Raw genomic sequence first — 12,028 nt, forward strand, 5'->3', positions numbered from 1 at the left:
AGGAAACCCATGCAGACACGGGGGGACATGCAAACTCCACACAGAAAGGACTGAGAATCAAACCCAGGACCTTCTTGCTGTGAGGTGACAGTGCTACCCACTGCGCCACCTAATGCAGACATCAAACAATATTTATTCATTTATTTATTAGAGTTTAAATGTCATGTTTTACACTTTGGTTACATTCATGACAGAAACATTAGTTACTCATTACACAAGATTCATCAGTTCACAAGTTTAATGTCAAACACAGTCATGGACAATTTCGTATCTCCAATTAACCTCACTTGCACGTCTTTGGACTGTGGGAGGAAACTGGAGCCCCCGGAAGAAACCCACAAAGACACGAGGAGAACATGCTCCACACAGAAAGGACCCAGACCTGGGATCCCCACTTGGGGATTGAACACTGGACCTTCTTGCTGTGAGACGACAGTGCTATCCACTGAGCCAACGTGCTACCCCTCTTTGATTTTGAAGTATACTGGGATACATAATTATATTTCTGACAAACTGGCCAGTTTGTTTGAACTACAGAAACAACAATGCCAAGAGAATATGGACAGCTGACCATGATTTTCATTTATTTCAAAACCAAGACATTACTATAGACCTCCTTACTTTGTGACTAACGCAGCTTCCACTCCTGTAAATGGGTTATCCAAAAGATTTAGAAGAGTGACTGTGGGAATTTGTGCCCCTTCAGTCAAAAGAGCATGTGCATCCTAACAGAGTCAGTCATGTGTGCATATACAGATGTACAGTACAATGAAATTCTTTCTTCGCATATCCCAGCTTGTTTGGAAGCTGGGGTCAGAGCGCAGGGTCAGCCATCGTATGGCGCTAGGGTGGCCAGCCGTCCGGCTTTAGGTCGGACAGTCTGGTTTTTCAGCTGCCAGTCCTCCGTCCATGCAATGCTAGGATGGATACTTAAAAATCCTCCTTTTGGAGTGAACTGGTTACATTTTTGATCAATATTATCTGTCATTGGCTCAGGTACATGTCAAAACAAATGCTTTGTATTTCATTGGTTTAACAGCCTCATTTGACTGCTTATAGTGCTACCTATCGTGGGCGGACCTCTAAATGCTAGTCTGTGATTGGGTGGTTGAATTTCGCCCGCTCGCTCTGTTCTGCGTACACCTCTACCTGAGTCAATTAGTCAGCTCTCATGCTCAGGAACACTGTAAAAATGCCAAATATATCAAAAGTAGACAACATTTGGTGAGTAAAACAGTAATTTGTTATAGAATTCTTGCTTAAATTGGTCAAAAACTCTGTTATATGGGTTATGGTTTCATTCTGTGTGTTGCAGTATCATGTCCCCCTGTTCCTGGTATGACGTCCTCCTTTTGTGGGTGTAATGTCCTCCTTTTTGTGACTGTGAATGTGGCCACCCTATATGGCACCCCTGGAGCAGACAGGAATAAGGGCCTTGTTCAAGGACCCAACAGTGGCTGCATACCAGAGCCTGGATTTGAACCGCCAATCTTCCGGTTGATAGCCCAAAGCGCTACCCACTAGGCTACCACTGTCTTAATGTCTTAAAGTGTATATAAACTTTGACTGCAATGTAAAGCTTGAAGCTTCCACATTTGAGATAAGAAGAGATCTGTGTAGATCTGATTTGTTGGTTTTGTGCTGTTAGGCCCTTTACCATCAGCTGCTCAGATCTGCTCAGTTTTGTGCTTGGATTGAATTCTGCCTCACTTGTAAGTCACTCTGAATAACAGCATCTGCCGAATAAAAAAAAACCCAAGTGCAAAAAACATTCACAGCCCCGAATCAGCACACTGCTCAATCATATCTAATCTGCATCATGCCGTTTCACTAGGCTCCATGTTTCCAGGGCAGTCAGGATGCCATCTGACTGCATTTCTCCCCCACAATCCCTCCTCATCTCCTTTTTCCCCCCTCGTTTTCTTTCCCTCCAGCGAACAGGCCCGTCAAACAGATATAAATAGCTGTTATTATATGGAAGGGCACAGTGAGCAGACCTCCTCTCGGGGGGCGTCTGCAGCGTTGCCATGGCAACTGGGTGTCATCAGAGCGTCGCGGCTTGTGTCGTCGACAGCGAGTTCACGACAAGGCTAATACACGGCTGTCGTGTCAGGCCTCGTTCCACATGGCTCTGATGTCCTCCATCTGGATAGGCAGGATCCCTTTTTTTTTAGTCCCTCCCTCTCCCCAGCAGCTATGGCGACGTGTCTAGATCTTTTTGAATAACAAACGTGACATAGGAGGGAGCGCTCGGCCATGCAGCTTCCCCTGTTCCTTTGCAAACAAAACATCGCCGGCCAAAGCAAGACATTTAACAGAGTGCAGACTAAAGAGAGGAGACAGAGGAAGACAGAGGATGTATGTCAAACCACAAACTAGTGTACTACAAAGTGTGTCTACATTGTTATGAAACAATTAGGGTGTGCTGTTTAGGCATACCACAGTGCTTCCCAGAACTTCAAGTGTGTTGAGTGAAAACATCATGCAAAATAGTTAAAATGATAATAAAGCAAAGATTACATATATACACCGATCAGCCATAACATTAAAACCACCTCCTTGTTTCTACACTCACTGTCTATTTTATAAGCTAAACTTACCATATAGAAGCACTTTGTAGTTCTACAATTACTGACTGTAGTCCATCTGTTTCTCTGCATGCTTTGTTAGCCCCCTTTCATGCTGTTCTTCATTTTCAGCACTGCAGTGACACTGACATGGTGGTGGTGTGTTAGTGTGTGTTGTGCTGGTATGAGTGGATCAGACACAGCAGCGCAGTTTAAATACTGTGTCCACTCACTGTCCACTCTATTAGACTAATGGCTATTTCTGTCTGCTGCATGCACTGCCACTTGTGCCTGCTAGGGGTAGAGTAGCAAAGCTGAGATTCGAACTCAGAGAGTTCAGAATCCCAGCGCTGCTCCGCCTGGGTGCCTTATTGTATGGCTGATTGCTGGCGCCTGCACAGAGTCGAGGAAAAATGCATTGATCAGGGTGTGGCTTTCCATACAGAAAGCTGATCTGCATATGAACTCACCTCGAGCAGGTGAAAAGATGCAGTTGGTTACTGCACACGTGTCGGAGGCGGAGTGTGTCAGTTGCGGCGCTCCTCAGTCAGCAGTGGAGGCTAGTATCGGTAGAGGGGAAGTGTAATATAATCAGGGTGATTGGATACAATTGCAACTCAATCAATTGGCAAAAAATGCATCTGCGGCTAAGTGGCTAAGTGGGTAGCACTGTCGCCTCACAGCAAGAAGGTCCTGGGTTCGATCCCCAGGTGGGTGCGGTCCGGGTCCTTTCTTTGTGGAGTTTGCATGTTCTCCCCGTGTCTGCGTAGGTTTCCCCCGGGTGCTCCGGTTTCCTCCCACAGTCTAAAGACATGCAAGTGAGGTGAATTGGAGATACAAAATTGTCCATGACTGTGTCTGATATAACCTTGAGAAGTGATGAATCTTGTGTAACGAGTAACTACCGTGTGTCTGTCATGAATGTAACCAAAGAGTGTAAAACATGACGTTAAAATCCAAATAAACAAACAAATGATAAATAACAGATGCAACTGGAAAGGGACACATATTTTTTCATAATGCTGAATATACAATAAGAAATTAAATAATTAGTCACAAATATTGGTACAACTTCGATACTAAAAGGAAAATAATCGCTGTTTTAACGAGGACGGGTCGAGCTGCAGCAGCTGATGATGCAGGGCCGGTGAAGGGAGTGGAGCCTACCGGGGTGAAGGGGGAACAGTGAGGAACAGCAGGAGGAGGAGGAAAAGAGGGAGGAGGAAAGACGGAAAGAAGGCTCGCCTGCTGAGACAGACCCTTTCAGAGGGAGACCAGGCCAGTACACTGCTGACGCAAGCGCTAGCTCGGTTACCAGGAGGCCGGCGCCCATAAAGCCAGTCATCCTTTTCACACTTCCACCCACCTGCCAGCCAGCCTCTTCTAATCCCAGCATTAATAAGCACAATACTGCCCCAGACACCACCGCCCAGGAGCTTCCAGAGAAATAAAACCACACTTCATCTGGTTATCTAGATGTGTTTGCTTATAAGTGGTATGCTAATGGATAGGCCATGATATTGCACTATATTAGCTACAAAAGACATCAGATTTTTAGGCATTAGTCTTTATAGAGAGGACCTGTCTCAAATCGGTGTCACGGGGGCTCGGTGGGTAGCACTGTCGCCTCACAGCGAGAAGGTCTTGGGTTCAGTTCCCATGTGAAGCAGTCTGGGTTCTTTCTGTGTCAAGTCTGCATGTTTTCCCCGTGTCTGTGTGGGTTTCCTCGGGTGCTCTGGTTTCTTCCCACAAGTCCAAAAACAAGCAGTCAGGTTAATTGAATTTACTTAAGTATGAATGTGTGTTTGTGTGTGTTTGCTCTGTGATGGACTGGCAACCTGACCAGGGTGTCCAGTGAATTGACCAACCTTGACCCTGACAACATAACAGCATTTGTCAATCAGCATCACCAAAAAGGAAAAGTAGTTGCAAGTGAGTAGAAGAGCATCAACTGGCACAGGTAGAGTCCCAAAAAGTCCCAAAATAATAACCCCAATAATAATACCACAGTAAAACACACTAGCACTCACGAGATCAAATCTCAGCACTGATACCAGCAGCCTGGGTGCCCATATGGACCCTAGGAGGATTGGCTTTTCCTAGGGTTGGATGCCGGAGAAAATTCCTCATAACTGCTGGCTGCTCGATAGCGCCTGCACAGAGACGGGGAATAATAGAGATCAGTGCATGACTCTCCATGCGTGATACGAATCTCTATATAAACCCGCCTCGTGCAGGTAAAAAACAGTCGGGTACTGCACACGTGTTGAGGGTGGCGTGTGTTAGTCACAGTCCTCCTCGGTCAGTAGTGGAGGTCAACAGCAGTAGGTAAGGTAAATGTTGGAAGAAAATTGGGGAAAGTGCATAAAAGTATATAAATAAAATATCATCCCTATAAACTAGTCACAACAACAAAAACTGTATAATGTACACTGGATGCATAACTTGGTGTAAGATGCACAAAACCTGGACCCCCTTTGACGGAAATCATATGATCACTCTCATAATGCATCATTAGTAACCAGCAGAATAAGGATAGGGACAGGCTGTGAAGTAGATCTCCACCCTCTTTTAAACTAAGGTGAGATCTGGTGACGTCGAAGTAGACAGCATATGATTTGCATCGTTTGTATACATAGTAAATAAATAAGTGAATATATATACACCGATCAGCCATAACATTAAAACCACCTTGTCCATTTTATCGGCTTCACTTACCATATAAAAGCACTTTGTAATTCTACAATTACTGAATGTAGTCTATCTGTTTCTCTGCATGCTTTGTTAGCCCCCTTTTACACAGTTCTTCAATGGTCAGGACTCTCCCAGGACCACCACAGAGCAGGTATTATTTGGGTGGTGGGTCATTCTCAGCACTGCAGTGACACTGACATGGTGGTGGTGTGTTAGTGTGTGTTGTGCTGGTATGAGTGGATCAGACACAGCAGCACTACTGGAGTTTTTCAACACCTCACTGACACTACTGGACTGAGAATAGTCCACAAACCAAAAATATCCAGACAACAGCACCCCGTAGGCAAGGTCTTGTCACCAGTGATGAAGGTCTAGAAGATGACCAACTCAAACAGCAGCAATAGCTGTGCGATCGTCTCTGACTTTGCATCTACAAGGTGGACCAACTAGGTAGGAGTGTCTAATAGAGTGGACAGTGAGTGGACACGGTATTTAAAAATTCCAGCAGTGCTGCTGCGTCTGATCCACTCATACCAGCACAACACACACTAACATACCACCACCATGTCATTGTCACTGCAGTGCTGAGAATCATCCACCACCTAAATAATACCTGCTCTGTGGGGGTCCTGGGAGAGTCCTGACCATTGAAGAACAGGGTAAAAGCAGGTTAAAAAGGTATGTAGAGAAACAGATGGACTACAGTCAGTAATTGTAGAACTACAAAGTGCTTCTATAAGGTAAGTGGAGCTGATAAAATGGACAGTGAGTGTAGAAACAAGAAGGTGGTTAAATGTTATGCCATTCAGTCCTCATGCCCTGTGGGTGGCTGTGCTGTCCTCCTAGAAGACACCATTCCTATAAGCATAAAAAATTCTAATAACCAAGTGAGCAGTGAAGCTTAACTTGAATAAACTCGGTCATGCTGTAAACCCAAATCAAACCAGCACATTACCAAGTGTCTGAAAGTGCGGGATGTGGACTGTTTTTGTGTTGGTGTGGGTTTACCCCGGGTACTTTCCCCAGGTGGTTTCCTCCTATATCTCCAAATCATGTCAGTAGGTTGATAAGCTAGTCTATCTTCTCATCTCTATACCCACTGCAGTACAGTTGAACTTCAGAAAAAAAAAATTTTAAGTTATTGAGCAATAAAAGACATGTCAAGGAGAAGGAAAAGAGATTATTTGCTTTTTTCTTTCAAAAACGAGCTGTTCACTTTTTACAGTGCACTAATAAAAGAGCAGCAATTCAATGCTAAGGTACAACACCTCAAGGTCGAGAGCCTCTCACCATCTTTATTACTGCACGCAGTTACCTTGAACACACAGTAAAAGAAATCTGTAAATACAGTTGCAGAAATACATGAAGCTGCAGGTGGTCAGAATATCAAACGTCTCACGATCACCCTGATATCTCTTCTTCGGACTCTACTTGCATTTTCTTCCAAAGTTCAAACATTTGAACTTTACCAAACTCAATGACAAAAGTACTGAACCATTAAGTCAACATGTCAGACAGATACAGGTCCTCCCCCGCGGCCATCGGTCACGGTAGGCCGTGGTCAGACGAGCTCGCGGCTCCAAAGAAAGCAGAACAACACCCAGTTCGACGTCCTCTTGTTTTTCCTCTGCTTTCCCATCTTTGCTAACATTGACTTTGGGATTTGGCCAGTAGTACACAAAAAGACGATGGATTCATGCTTTTCCTTTGTTTTGCCATGGAGGCCAAGCTAAGACGAAACCCACAATTCCAGTAACTCCATGCAAACAAAAATGTCAAGGAAATTACAAAAATTTATTTTTAAAAAGGATTAGGATGAGCATTAAGGCTTATGGTTACGGTATGCAATACGCATCACATGGATGTTTTACTGTAATAATATAGTCTTAAAAGCACTGACACCTGAGGATCAGAGGATCTCCAGTTTGCCAACAAATGCAGGAGAAAATTATTGAAATGTTTAAAAACAATGTACCTCTGAAAAATATTGGAAGGGATTTGAATATTTCTCCCTCTACAGTGCATAATATCAACAATTAATTCAGAAAATCAGGAGAAATTTTAGTGCATAAAGGTAAATGGCGCAAGCTTAAGCTGAACGCCTGTGATCTTCGATTCCTTAGGCAGCACTGCATCAAGAACCGCTACTCAACAACAGCTGATATAACACAAATGCCACTAAAAACTTTACTGTGCAAAAAATAAGCCTTATGTTAACCATGTCCAGAAGTGGTGTTAACTTCTCTGGGCTCGGACGCATCTAGGATGGACCATCACACAGTGGAAATGTGTACTGTGGTCAGATGAATCAGCATTCCAGGTGTTTTTTGGAAAAAATGAACGCTGTGTGCTCTGGACCAAAGACGAAAAGGACCATCCAGACTGTTATCAGCAACAAGTCCACAAGCCAGGGTCTGTCATGGTATGGGGCTGTGTCAGTGCCCTTGGCAAAGGTCATTTACACTTCTGTGATGGCAGCATTAATGCAGAAAAGTACATTGAGATCTTAAAGCAACATGTGCTGCCTTCAAGACGTCATCTTTTCCAGGGATGTCTATGCATTTTTCAACAAGACAATCGAAAGGCGACTATGTAGAAAAGTGATGTAATTTGTTTTTGAAACTCCTAATAAATAGAGTTTTAAAAAAGTGTGGAAACTTTTTGAAGAACCCTTGTAAAATACTAACCAGTTCTGGAGCAACCTGGCAATTACCCCGCAGCTAAACCATAACTTGACTGATAAAGCAGATGACTGGCATCTGGAACTTACTACAATTGTTAAAACATGAGAATCTACTTGTTGGAATCTACTTCAGATTCCATTGATCCATTATAGAGCTCAGAAAGTAATGTAATCTCTGTTAACAGAGCACAGACCAATAATCTAAACGTTGAGGTGGTGGTGGGGTGTGTGTGTGTGTGTGTGGTGGAGGGGCGTGGCAGTATACACTAACTAATGGCAGAGCCAAATAGCTGTGTCACTAGATCCTTGTGTTATGGCAACACCAGCCTGCCAGTGCACGGGGAGGTAAACACACGTGCCACGCTTCCATGGCAACGCGTCCGTGACGTACGCACACATGACAGGCGACTAAAGGGCATGACCACGCCCGGCTCGTCTGAGCTGCAGGGAGGCAAAAACTGACTGCATCAAACATGAGTCTAATTTTTAGTGAACAGCCTTGTCACATGGATTTCTCTGGTGTTCCGGATGCAATAACCTGACTCACTGCTGACCAGGCGGTGTTATTGTTTTCATTTGAAACACAGGCCTACCGTCCATTCTGGGGGGAGTGACAAGCAGTATTTTTGGGCAGCATTTGTATGGCATTATTTGTGTGGCAGTGTCAGCAGTTACATTCAATGGATCAAGATCGTGCTTATAGACACTGGATACTTACTGGCATATACACCGATCAGCCATGACATTAAAACCACCTCCTTGTTTCTACACACATTGTCCATTTTATCAGCTCCACTTACCACATAGAAGCACTTTGTAGTTCTACAATCACTGACTGTAGTCCATCTGTTACTCTGCATGCTTTGTTAGCCCCCTTCCATGCTGTTCTTCAATGGTCAGGACTCTCCCAGGACCACTACAGAGCAGGTATTATTTGAGAGGTGGGTCATTCTCAGCACTGCAGTGACACTGACATGGTGGTGGTGTGTTAGTGTGTGTTGTGCTGGTATGAGTGGATCAGACACAGCAGCGCTGCTGGAGTTTTTAAACACCTCACTGTCACTGCTGGACTGAGAATAGTCCACCAACCAAAAGTATATCCAGCCACCAGCGCCCTGTGGGCAGCGTCCTGTGACCACTGATGAAGGTCTAGAGGATGACCAACTCAAACAGCAGCAATAGATGAGCTACAAGGTGGACCAACTAGGTAGGAGTGTCTGATAGAGTGGACAGTGAGTGGCCACGGTATTTAAAAACTCCAGCAGTGCTGCTGTGTCTGATCCACTCATACAGCACAACACACACTAACACACCACCACCATGTCAGCGTCGCTGCAGTGCTGAAAATGATCCACCACCTAAATAATACCTGCTCTTTGGTGGTCCTGGGAGAGTCCTGACCATTGAAGAACAGGGTGAAAGCAGGCTAAAAAGTATGCAGAGAAACAGATGGACTACAGTCAGTAATTGTAGAAGTTCAAAGTGCTTCTATATGGTAAGTAAAGCTAATAAAATGGACAGTAAGTGTAGAAACAAGGAGGTGGTTTTAATGTTATGGCTGATCGGTGTATATCTTTCCCATTTCCTCCCACCCTCTTGTGGATATAACAGCAAGATTTTAGACTGTGTGTGGGAATTTGTGCCCATTCAGTAGTATTAAACATAAAAGCACATCTCACAGTCAGTGTTTTATTTCACCCTAAAGATGTTTAATGATGTTAAGGTCTGGTCTCTGTGCAACCCACTGGAGTCCATCTACACCAAACTCAGCAAACCATGTCCAGCTTACAGGGCTGATGCTTTCCTGCTGTGCCACTTGGGAGCCACTATTACACATCTTTGCAGTTTTATTGCAAAGCACTGCAAATATACAGTGCCAATTTTGAGACTAGCTGCTGCAAAATCAAGTATATTAATCTGCAACAGTCCCGAAAATAGCTGCAAGGTCCAGGCGGGAATAAACAAAGTGATGGACTGAGACAGATGTGAAGCCCTTTTGATGAGTCGACCAGAACGAACGCTTTGAGATGGTAACATGTCAGGTCATCATTATTATATCTAGGAAAGCTGCTGCAGGCTCAGGTGGGAGGGCACAGAAGGGGGCCTTGATATTAACACTAGCAGTATTTAAATCAGCAAAAATAACAAAGCGCTAGCATGTGAGTTACGTCATTGTTGTATTTAAAGTAACAAAGGTAGTCTGAGGTATGGCGAGGCACAAGCCTTTTGACTAGCAAATCAGGCGTTTTGAAACATGTGGAAAGGAGAAGGAGCAGTGATTCGCAGAGTAGCCGTGAGTTTAGATTGCAAAACAAATGTAGTTTTTTCAAATACACATGCATGGTTTTGTTTCCATTCGCAATTCTATCAATTCTACAGCTTGTCGAAACAAATACAAACTCAGTAACAGCACAAAAATACATGCAAGCTGAAATACTAAGAATGTCTATGTGGGATCATGTGTTAAAAAGGCAAAATACAGGGTGACAATTAAATAATGTAATGCACACTTTGCACAATAAGTCAAAATACAGTGGAACTCGATGTCCCCTAAACTCAAAATCTTTGAAACTCAACCCCCCCCTCGTCGAGAAATTTGTACCCTTAAACTCAACGTTTACCATAAACTCAACGTGTGTGCAACTGCCGTTTTGTTCAGACTTGGCTTGAGCGGTGCGGTAAAAACGCCATCAAAGTGTGAACATGAGACGAATCTGTATTTGTGTGGAATAACCATAATTGTACTGTACACCAGAATAACCACTCTCAAAGCTATCTGTGTTTAGCTGGATTTTCCTCCTGTTTCACTTTTAAACTTGTGTTATAGCTCGGGGTTCTGAGAAATGGTGAGAATCAGCTTTTCCAAGAGAGTCTAAAATGCTTATCTTTAAAAAAAAAAAGCTTAACGTGACTTAATGTATTAAAAGAACGACATAGAAACACTAAACGTCTCTTAATTATAACTAATCACAAGTTTTCTTCACTAATAAAATTCCTTGCTCGTTGTTTTAATACAATAAGTCACATTAAGCTTTGTGCACCGCCACTCTATAGGAAATAACGGCACAGCCAGCGCAAAAAATTACTGAACTCGCTAAGGAATATGGTATTCCAAGATCAAGCATCTCCACGATAAAGAAGCATAAGGAAACAATAAAGAAGAAAAGGTAAAGTGCAGGTTTTATTGTATTTTTATTGATTTTTAACTGTTTTTAACTGTATTTCAGTGTTTTTTATATTATATTTGTGTTATTTTCAGTATATAAGTGTCAAAAACAACCCCATTATTGTACATTAGCCTAAAATACATGCAGTTTCACGGGACCATGAAACGCATTAACAGGTTTCCCATACATCTTTATGGGAAAAAAATACCTTGAACTTAACGCCTTTAAACACAACGCAAGTCCCAGAAGAAATTGACGCTGAGTTTCAGGGTACCACTTATTGGGGTAAAGGAGGGCTTATGAGTGGATTTATCACTTTATACAGATAATATATAGAGGAAGAAGGTACTAGAGTTATGCTCGCAGGTGGACACTATATAAGGAAAGCAAAGTTAGTTTGAGTTCTTATTGTAAGAATACATACTTCTAGAAATTATAGAAGACTTCTGTATAGTTGGCAGTGCTTGACTCTCTTGAACATTGTAGCTCAGTAGTTAAGGCACTGGACTAGTAATCAGAACGTTGCCGGTTCAAGCCTCACAGCCACCAAGTTGCCCTGTTACACCCCTGGGCAAGACCTTTAACCCTCAATTACTCAAACTGTATTCAGTCATAATTGTAAGTTGCTTTGGATAAAAGCGTCTACTAAATGCCACAACTGAAATTGTAAATGATATAAGGGAAGAAAGTACTAGAAGATCTGAGAGGAGTGCTTATGAGTGGATCCAGAACTCTATATAGGGAAAGAAAGTACTAGAATCTGTAAGAATAATGTCTGTAGGTGCACCCAGCATACTGTATACCGTAAGAGCATACTTGAGGGTGCTCATAGATGGATTCTTGTTGTAAGAATACATGTACATACTTCTGATAATAATAAAAGACTTCTGTATAGTTGGCAGTGCTTGACTCTCTTA

Source organism: Trichomycterus rosablanca, chromosome 18, assembly GCF_030014385.1.
Source record: "Trichomycterus rosablanca isolate fTriRos1 chromosome 18, fTriRos1.hap1, whole genome shotgun sequence".
Lineage (NCBI taxonomy): Eukaryota > Metazoa > Chordata > Actinopteri > Siluriformes > Trichomycteridae > Trichomycterus > Trichomycterus rosablanca.